Source organism: Chinchilla lanigera, unplaced genomic scaffold (assembly GCF_000276665.1).
Source record: "Chinchilla lanigera isolate Chin_1 unplaced genomic scaffold, ChiLan1.0 scaffold00045, whole genome shotgun sequence".
Lineage (NCBI taxonomy): Eukaryota > Metazoa > Chordata > Mammalia > Rodentia > Chinchillidae > Chinchilla > Chinchilla lanigera.
Genome location: NW_004955446.1, coordinates 6,974,721 through 6,984,470, shown reverse-complemented (window position 1 = coordinate 6,984,470; position 9,750 = coordinate 6,974,721).

The following is a 9,750-nucleotide window of genomic DNA, read 5'->3' as shown; positions in this document are numbered from 1 at the left end:
AAACCTCCCAGAGATGGGCTGGGGACCACCTCAAGTATATGCTGCACCTTTAGTCACAGTGACTTGAGGTACTTGGGAAATGGGTCCTCTGCCTGCTAGGAAAAAAATCAAGGCCATTGTTATTCTGATGCCACCAGAAAAATAGCCTCCTAATCCTCTGGCTCTAGGGGAAGCCATTTGTGTAGAGCGGGTTTTGTCCCCATGGGGTCCCTCCTCCTCTCTTGCCTGAGGCAGACCTGCCCAGGAGGGGAGGCCTTGAGCTCAGTCACCCTCCCTTGTGGGTCTGAGGTGAGGAGCATGCTCCCTGGAGACAGTGGGCCCCTCAGCTTCTTCTGGGGATGGCACCTTAGGTAGCCATGATTTTCTGGTGTTTGAGCCTTCACCAGCAATTGCAAAGCTGTAATTTATATCTCTTCATTTGCCTTCTAATTGTTACAAGTCTCAACACTTGCTGAGTTCTCTGCTGACTTCTCCCAGAAGGAGGGAGGTTTCGAGGGAAGGAGGTAAGGTGATTGGCTTGGGCCCCACACAGGCTGCATGTGCTCTTCTTTGCTTTGACTGCTCGAGGTGGAGGATACAGTGGATCTGATGGTGGCGGTGGCTTGACCCATTATCTTGTCTCATAAAATGTAGAGAAAAGGAATCTGAGCAAATCCATGCAGCTGATCACATATTCATTGGTCGCCTGTATTAGGCAGCATGCAACACACCACCAATATTGCAAGAGTAGATGCTGAAGTCCCCGCCCGCAGGAGGTGCTGGTCCCCTTGGTGCCATGGTGCCGTGTCCCTCCGTTGGGCATGGATTTTGGTGGAAAGGAAGTTTAAAGAGCAAAGAGATGAGTAAGAAACCTCACAGCTGGGCATGGTCAATCAGTCCTGTAATCCCAGCACCCTGGGAGGCTGAGGTGGGAGGATCACAAGTTTGAACCCGGCCTGTGCAATTTAACAATTGAGTGAGACTCTTCCCCAAATAAAAAAAGTGTTAAAAGGGCTGAGGATATAGCTTAGTGCAAAGGCCCTGGGTTCAAGCCTGAGTACCTCTGCAACATACATGCAAGAGTTAAAGTAAAATCTGTACTAATTTTTGCAGTAGAAGGGTACATACCCAGGGTTCAGTGATTTGGGTCTGAGGAAGAGGAAGGATGATCTATGGGGAAGTCTCCCACTCGATGCTCAGGCTCCGTGGAGGTCCTGTCACCCCAGCTGTAAAGACCACTGTGGGGCTCTGAAAGGGTGAGGCTGGATGTGTGGTTTGAGCTGCTGAGTCAGGGTACCTCCCAAAGCCACATTCAAAGCTGTGTGTGTACACACACACACACACACACACACACACGTGAAACCGCATTGAATTTTCAATGCTTTCTGCTTAGGGAAAAAGCAACAAAATTAACTCTTCAAAACCTAACCCCTGTCTCTAGAATGGGTGGACACAGCCTTGCTTTGTGTGGATTGCCAAGGGCTCTGCATGCCTTGTGTGGCTGCTCTGGTTCTGGTCCCTTCTGGTTAGCAAGGAGCCCGCCTCCCTGCAGCCCAGGAATCCAGCTCATTTCCTGTATCTCCTATTTCCTTTGACATGTGGCACACAGTTCCTGTAAGGCGCAAGATGCCAGTCTAGTGGTTAGGGGAGGTGGTAATGCAGGGAGGCTGAGGTCCTTTCTGTTGAGTGACAGCCACATGCTGTCTCTGACCCCTCAACCCACATCCTGAGCAGCCTGGGCTGGGGTTTGCCTGATCATCTTAGAGGATGGCTTCTGAGGTGGGGGCTGGTGAGCAGCCTCTGAGCTCATAGACGAGGAAATGACCCTTCGTCTGTGTGAAGTTCAGACTCCTTGGGGGACCCTGTCACTTTAGAAAACCAGAAGATTAAACACAGAAGAAAGTCAAAGGACGTTCTGGGTTGTAGGAGTTTTTTGAAAGGATGCCTGCCAAGGCCTTGATCGAGCAGCTGCTCTTGGTCACACAGCTCTGAGAACATTTATTTTTCATTTGCCTTCCCTAATGTGGCAAAACCCTCAGGGCAATAAAACCCACACGGTGCCAAACTTACCAGTGGGGCTGACTTCTGGCACAACTGGGATACATTTGCTCTTAGGACCCTTTAATCAATAGAGAAAGTGCAGCATCAGTCCGGTTTCTAAGGTGTGTTCTGTTTGACAGGACTTCGTGAGATGGGTTCTACAAGGTACGGCTGCCTAACTCTTAAATCTAAAGTATGAAGGAAGGTCCCCTTCGTTTTCTTATTTCCTGTACAAACCCAGAAGCTGTCACCCATGAACCTAATTCAGTAAACATATATTAAGCACCTTGTAGAATATTAGAATATAAAGGCAGCTGTTGGAAGTTACTCCCAAAGTAGCAATGGCTTAAACCCAGGGGGAAAGTACTTCTCTCTTGAGTGACCAAACACCTGTACATAAGCAGCACCACTGGTAGGAAAGCAGCCTGTGGTGTCTGAGACAAGTTCCTGTTTTTGTTCTGTTCTGTTACTCAGGTACTCTGCTCACCTGTGCTTGGACCAACACAACTTCCCAGACATTTGCATTGCAGTGAGAGAAAAGGAGGGCAGAGAGCTCTCCCTCGTAAGAGGAAAACGGGAAGCTGCAAGTGCTGTTTGGTCCCTTGCCCGTTGACAAAAATGTAGGCCCAGGGCCAGAGCTAACACGGGGAGGCGAGCAAATGCCACCTTTGCCAGGAGGCCATATCCCAGGGCAAAAAGTCAGTCCGGGGGAGACAGGCCAAGTGGATGCTAGGGGAGGTTTGCAGTTTCTGGTCAGTACGTAAGGTGTGAAGTAGGTGCTGAATCTGGAGAAACAAGATGAGGTGCATTCACCACAGATTCCTTTCATTTAAGGGACCTGCAATCTGGCACACTTTGTAGGAAGTGCACGAGGCAGACTTTGAAAAGGGCACTTGAACAGAGGAAAGGAAATCCTTGTTGATGAGGTAAATTGGGAATTTGATGTGGATGTGTGGATGGAGAGACTGGGAGAGGGAGAAGCAGTTCCACGCAGGATTAGACTGGGACCTGAGGGAGGAAAGGGGCAGGAGGATATGTTTAGGAGGGGTGGGGCCTGTTGCGGAGCAGTAGAACCAGAGCAGCCGCACAAGGCGTCATTGTGCTGGATGGGCCTCAGCGCAAGGAAAGTAGGCCGGGGGGCCTGGCCTGGCCACCCAGGCTTGTGCAGCTTCCTCTGGCCGCAAAGGGACTTGTCCAGGGCTGTACTGAGTGGTGGTCACTCTCAAAGCAGAGTGTGGGTGGGGTGACAGCTGTGAGCGGTGTGCACATGTGTGAGTGTGTGTGTGTGTGCACACGTGCATTTGCACGTACATGCACACATGGTGGGGGTGTGCTGGGGATGAAAGGGGCAATACACAGATGTAAGACTGGATTTGAAAGAGGTGGCGATGGACGTAAGAACCTTCAGTCAAGAGCAGAGGGAACTGATCAAGAACCTTGAGGGACATAAGAAACTGAACGCGTACCATGGAAGTGATTCCACATGTGACTACAGGTTGGAACTGCACCGATGTGGGACGTGGGGGTAAGGGAAATACTTTCTGTGACATTTTTCTTATTTTTTGAACTTTGAACAGTATAACTGTATTTTATATTTAAGAAGTTAAACTAAACATTTCAAGTTTACAAAAATAGAGAGTGAACGGAAGTATCTGATTGAGTTTCTGAGCATGTTTTAAAGAGCTTCAAAAAAAATGGATCTCTGAAACACGTCCAGATGTGAAGCTTCCCCATGCCCTAAATCCTGGAGGCCAATGCTGAAAGCGTCACAGCCACAACCTATGTCCACGCAGGAGTCAGACGCAGGGGGACGAGGCAGTGTGCATTTGCCTCTGACCTGTGAATGTTTCTTGGCTCACTTACTGAAAATCCGAGTCCGGGGTCCAAGGGCGCTTCCTCTTCAAGCTCCTGCCCAAGGCCTTGCGCCTACGGGAACAGCTACTTCTCTATCTGACCAAGGTCCCTTGCGTCTACTGCTTCCTTTTCATGCTCCCTGCCTTCTCCCTTAAACGCTAGACCTCATGATCCTGAAAAGTCTTCTTTATTGTCTTTTTTTGAATAGTCTTATCACTTTCACCTCTGTCACACCATGTATGTGCGTGCGTGCGTGTGCGGGCATGCGCGCACACACACACACACATACACTCCTCACAGCTGCCACCCCATCCCAAGATCGCCCTACATCTGCAGTGTCTTCCATCCAGTGCAGCCCTGGCCAAATGTCTGTGGCCAGAGGAAGCTGCATGAACCTGGTTCTACTGCTCCCAAACAGGCCTGCCCTCCCTCAGCCCCTTCCTCCCTCCCTCCCTTTTGCAGGGTCTCAATCTACTCTCTGCCTAAACCTGCCTCTTCCACTCCAGTTCTTGCTACCCACAAGGTCCAGATCAAAGTCCAACTCCAACACAACAGGGATTTCCTTTCCTCTCTCCTTCAAGTCCGCTTTTCAAAGTCAGCCTTGCACACTTATATAGTACATTACAAATTGATATATGGCAAGACAGAAAACGTCTTTGATTGTGGAATAGTCTTTTTATCGAGAAAAAACAATTGCAAGCAACCATTACTGCTTAAGTTTTTATTTTTTAATTGTGGAGTAGTTTTTGTTGCTGTTATTGGGGGCTTTTATTGTCATTGCTGGTGTTTGTTTGTTTGAGTTAGAGCCGTGGTATATAGTTCAGGCTGACCTTGAATTTGCTACATGGTCTAGGCTGGCTGCAAACTTGTGGTGATCCTCCTGCCTCAGCCTTCCAAGTGCTGTGGGGTTTTTTTCAATTTTATTTTTATTAGTCCATGTTTGCAGTACCAAATCCCTTGTGGGGTGTTGGTACATGGATAAAACAATCTCAGTTCTTTTTTTCATATGCTTTTCCTCTCCTCCCTTTCCACTCCCTCCATCTATTGATCCCCTCCCACTTTAATTAAATTTATTTTCTTATTTCCTATTTTTTTTTTTTTTCCAGCACCAGGAAATGAACTCACGACCTCATGCTTGCCAGGCAGGCCCTGTGCTGCTGAGCTAAATCCCCAGCCCTTTTCCTATTATTGTTAATTTTGCTCTTTATTTATATTTTAGATTCCTCATACAAGAGAAGCCATGCAGTATTTAAGCTTGTGTCTCTGACTCATGTCACTTAAAACTGTGCATCCATTTTCCTACAAATGCCTCAAGTTTATCCTTTTTTAAGGAATAGTAGTACTTCATTGTGTATAAATACCACATTTTTAAATTCATTCATCTGTTGATTGTCATATAGGACACTTCTATTTTTTTTTTTTTAAATACTAGAAAGACACCAGGATGAATTAATTTGGCTGAGGTGAGGGGATCTTCATCTAGGGCATTTTTCACTTGGGTGAACTGAAACTCCCTCCATTCTAGGACATGCTGAGGGCCACGATGGCTGGAGCATGGGAACATGGCTTTGCTGGCTCAGGAGGGTGAGCTGCAAACACCTCTTCCTCCTTCCTCATTCAGTGAGTTGCGTTGGTAGTTTGAAATTGGCCATGGTGGGAATATTTATTCCGTGTAAATTGGTATAAATTCAGCTCTTTGCTCCCTGAGAGGCCAGTTGTGAAACATTTACCAACACAGTGCTGGGGACCTCAATCCAGACTGGCCATTTCTGTTTTGAGAGCTTCACTGATCTTGGTGTTTCCTTCTTCAGCAAGTTGTCCTCAACCACGGCACCATCTTTTAACTCACTCTGTTCCCAACAGTTCCCTCAGTTCAACTTTAACTAACAGACAGATGCCAATGCCATCTCTTGGCTGGGCAAAAGTTACCCATCAGGTCATTCTGCACCTGCTAACACTTTTCATATTTCTACAAGTAATAGAAATTGTGGCTACAATTTTCTTGATTCATTTCCAGATAGCTTAGTTATTCCATTTTTCATCAGTCAACTTCACTCTTGAGCTTCATGAGCAAAATAGAGTTCTGTTGGTCTGGCCTTCTGATTTACAAATAATGATGGTTACTGCTGCATTTTTAATCACAGTGGCTTGTCCTTTGGTATGGAAAAATAGGCTCATCTGGAGGACTTTTTGAGCATCATGAGGGCAGAATACTAGGTGTATTAAAGAAAGGAAGACATGGAATTTCATTTTGAAATATTCAAATGGGGGGAATAAGCTGATATTAAGACATTGATTGAAGCAAGAGGGATTTGATTGTGGGAGTATGTCTTGATTTTTGATATGTTTAGTTTGTAGTAAGGTGGCACGGGAGAGATGAAAAAAGTAGGAATTGAACTCAGATCTCTTGGATAAAAGATAAAGTAAAAGTGAGCCCTACATCTGCATCATCCTACGCTTCTTTCCCTGACAACTGCCTCCACTGTAGCCATGTTTGGAAACCCTTCCAACCCACTGCCACTATCCCCAACTGGGCATAACTGACAGAATCAAGAGTGGTGACCTGATATGAACTGACCCATCAGAATGAAGCTCATGAAAATTTGGAATTAGTACACTTGACTATGCCAGATTGGTAGTCTGGGGGAGAAGGAAACCATTTTTGAGTCTCCACGATGTTACCATGGGGCCGGATGAACAGATGGAGAGAGTTAGTCTACAGATGCAGAGAAAGGAGCAGGGTGGAGCACACGGCTGGCGAGGAGCTATGATGAGGGACAATCTGATGGAGGAAGGAAAGAGGAAGTAGCTGCTTTGGTCTGAGAGTTCTCCAGGCCCAGTGCCAACTTCTTTTTTTTTATTTTAAAGAGGAAAAAAACCAAAAACAAAATAACAAAGACAAAGACAAAAACACAATAACACAAAAACTATAAAAATGATACAGAATGTCAAAACAAGATGATAGGAAATCAACAATGGTTGTTGTATTATTTATTGTTATCTTCAGAGTAGCTGCTCAGATTACCAGATAAGGCATGCAAGATTGAGCAAACAATTAAACATTAACTGTTCCTTTCAATAAACCATTAGAAATTAGTACAACAATTATCTTACCTATCTTGTGTATATATACATATATTTTTTTTTCCTTCCTTCTTTCTTTTCTTCTTTCCCTCATCCAAGTTGTTCTTTCCTATTAAACAGCTTCTTTCCCTTTCACAATATCTATTGTACATTTCAGTTTTATTTTCTCTTTCAGGTTCTTACACTAGGGAGACAATACAGTGCTTACAAATGTGAATCTGATTTATTTCACTTATAAGTACGGTCTCTAGTTGCATACATTTACCTATAAAAGCTTCAAGTATATCTTTCTTTATAGCTGAGTAATATTCCATTTATAAAAATATCACATTTTTGTTATCAGTTCCTCGGTTGATGGGCATTTGGGTTGTTTCAAAAATTTTGCTATGACAAATTGTGCTGCTATAAACATGGGTGCACATATATCACTGTGGTATGATGTTTTTAATTCTTCTGGGAAAATACCTAGAAAGGGAATGGCTGGGTTAAATGGGACCTCTAATCCTAATTTTTTGAGGAATCTCCAGGCTGATTTCCAAAGTGGTTGCACCAGTCTGCATTGCTACCAACAGTGGAGAAAAGTTCCTTTTTCTCCAAAGCCCCTCCAGCATTTGTTGTTGGTTTATTTCTTGATGGTAGCCATTCTTACATGGGTGAGATGAAATCTCAGTGTTGTTTTAATTTGCAAGTCTTGAATGACTAATGATGTTGAATATTTTTTCATGTATTTATTCGCCATTTGTATTTCTTCATCTGAGAAGTGTATATTCACTTGAGAAGTGTATATTTTTTGGATTGGGTCTTTGAATTTTGGGGGTGTGAGTTTTTTCAATTCTTTATATGTTCTAGATACAAGTTCTTTGTCTGAGGGACAGTTAGTTAAATAGTTTTCCCACTCAGTAGGTTGTCTTTTCACTCTATTTGTACTTCTTTTGAAGTACAAAACCTTTTAAATAGATTGTGATCCCAGCTGTTGATTCTTTCAAGTGTTTCCTGCACAGTTTGGGTTTTGTTCATGAAGACTGTGCCTACCCCTGTGTCTTTAAGATTTTGACCTATTTTCTCTTCTGTAGATTTAGTGTTTCTTCTTTAATATTTAAATCTTTGATCCATTTTGACTTTAGTGCATGGTGATAGAGATGGGTCTAGTTTTAGTCTTTAGCATGCAGAGAGCCAGTTTTTCCAGCACCATTTTTTAAAGAGGCTATCTTTCTTCCTGTGAACATGTTTGGCCCCTTTGTCAAAGATAAGGTGGCTGAGTGTATTTGTAGTTGTGTCTGCATCTTCTAATCTGTTCCACTGATCTTTAGGTCTATTTTTTTTTTTTTTTGCCAGTACAGTTGCTGATTTCATCACAGTAGGTTTGTAGTATAATTTCAAGTCAGGGATTGTGATGCCTCCTGAGTTGTCTTTGTTGCCCAAGATTACCTTTGCTATTCTAGGTCTCTTCTGGTTCCAGATGAATTTTAGGAGTATTTTCTCTACTTCTGTGAGGTGTATTAGTGGTATTTTGATCAGGATTGCATTAAATCTGCATAACAATTTTGGAAGTATCGCCATTTTCACTATGTTGGTTCTTCCTATCCATGAGCAAGTGATATCTTTTCATTTTCTGATGTCTTCTTCAATCTCCTTTTTCAGAGTACTGTAATTTTCAATGTATAAAGATTAATTCCTAAGTATTTCATTTTTTGGATGCTATTGCAAAGGATGTGGTTCCCCTAATTTCTCTCTCAGTGAGATTTTTGTTTGTATAAATGAATGCTACTGATTTTTTTTGAGTATTGACTTTGTATTCAGCCATGCAACTGAATTTGGTTATTAACTCTAAGAGTTTTTGGTGGAGTTTTTGGGGTCTTCTATGTAGAGTATCATGTCATCTGTGAATAATGATAATTTAACTTCTTCCTTCCCTTTCCTTATTCCTTTTATTTCTCTCTCTTTTCTAATTGCTCTGGCTAATGTTTGCAGAATTGTGATGAAAAGGAGTGGTGAAAGTGGACATCCTTATCTTGTTCCTGATTTTAGAGTGAAAGCTTTCAGTTTTGTCCATTTAGTATGATGTTGGCCATTGGTTTGTCATAGATGGCTTTTATCAGATTGAGATAAAGACCTTCTATTCCAATTTTCTGCAGGGTTTTTACCAGGAATGAGTGCTGGACTTTATCAAAAGATTTTTCTGCATCTATTGAGATGATCATGTGACTTTTGTCTCTGGCTCTGTTGATGTAATGTATTACATTTACTGATTTGCATATATTGAACCATCCCTGCATTACTGGGATAAACCCCACCTAGTCATGGTGTATAATCTTAATGATTTGTTGAATTCTATTTGCTAGTATCTCATTGAGGAGTTTTGCATCTATGTTCACTAGGGAGATTAGTGTGTAGTTCTATTTTTTGGTTGTATCTTTCTCTGGTTTTGCTGTCAGGATAATACCTTAATGAAAGAGTTAGGGAGTATTGCTTCCCTTTCAATTTTATTAAAGAGTTTGAAGTGTACTGGCATTAGATCGTCTCTAAATTTCTTGTAAAATTCAGTAGTGAATCCATCAGGACCTGGGCTTTTCTTTGTTGATAAGTTTTTAATTACATTTTCAGTCTTATTAACTGATACTGAGATATTCAGAATTTTTATATCTTTTCAATTCAGCTTTGGTAATTCATATGTATCTAGGAATCTGTCCATTTCTTCTGTGTTTTCCATCCTATGAAAGTAAATATTTTGAACTAGGTATTGATGATTTTCTGAATTTCTACAGGATCTGTAGTTACTTTACCCTTATCATT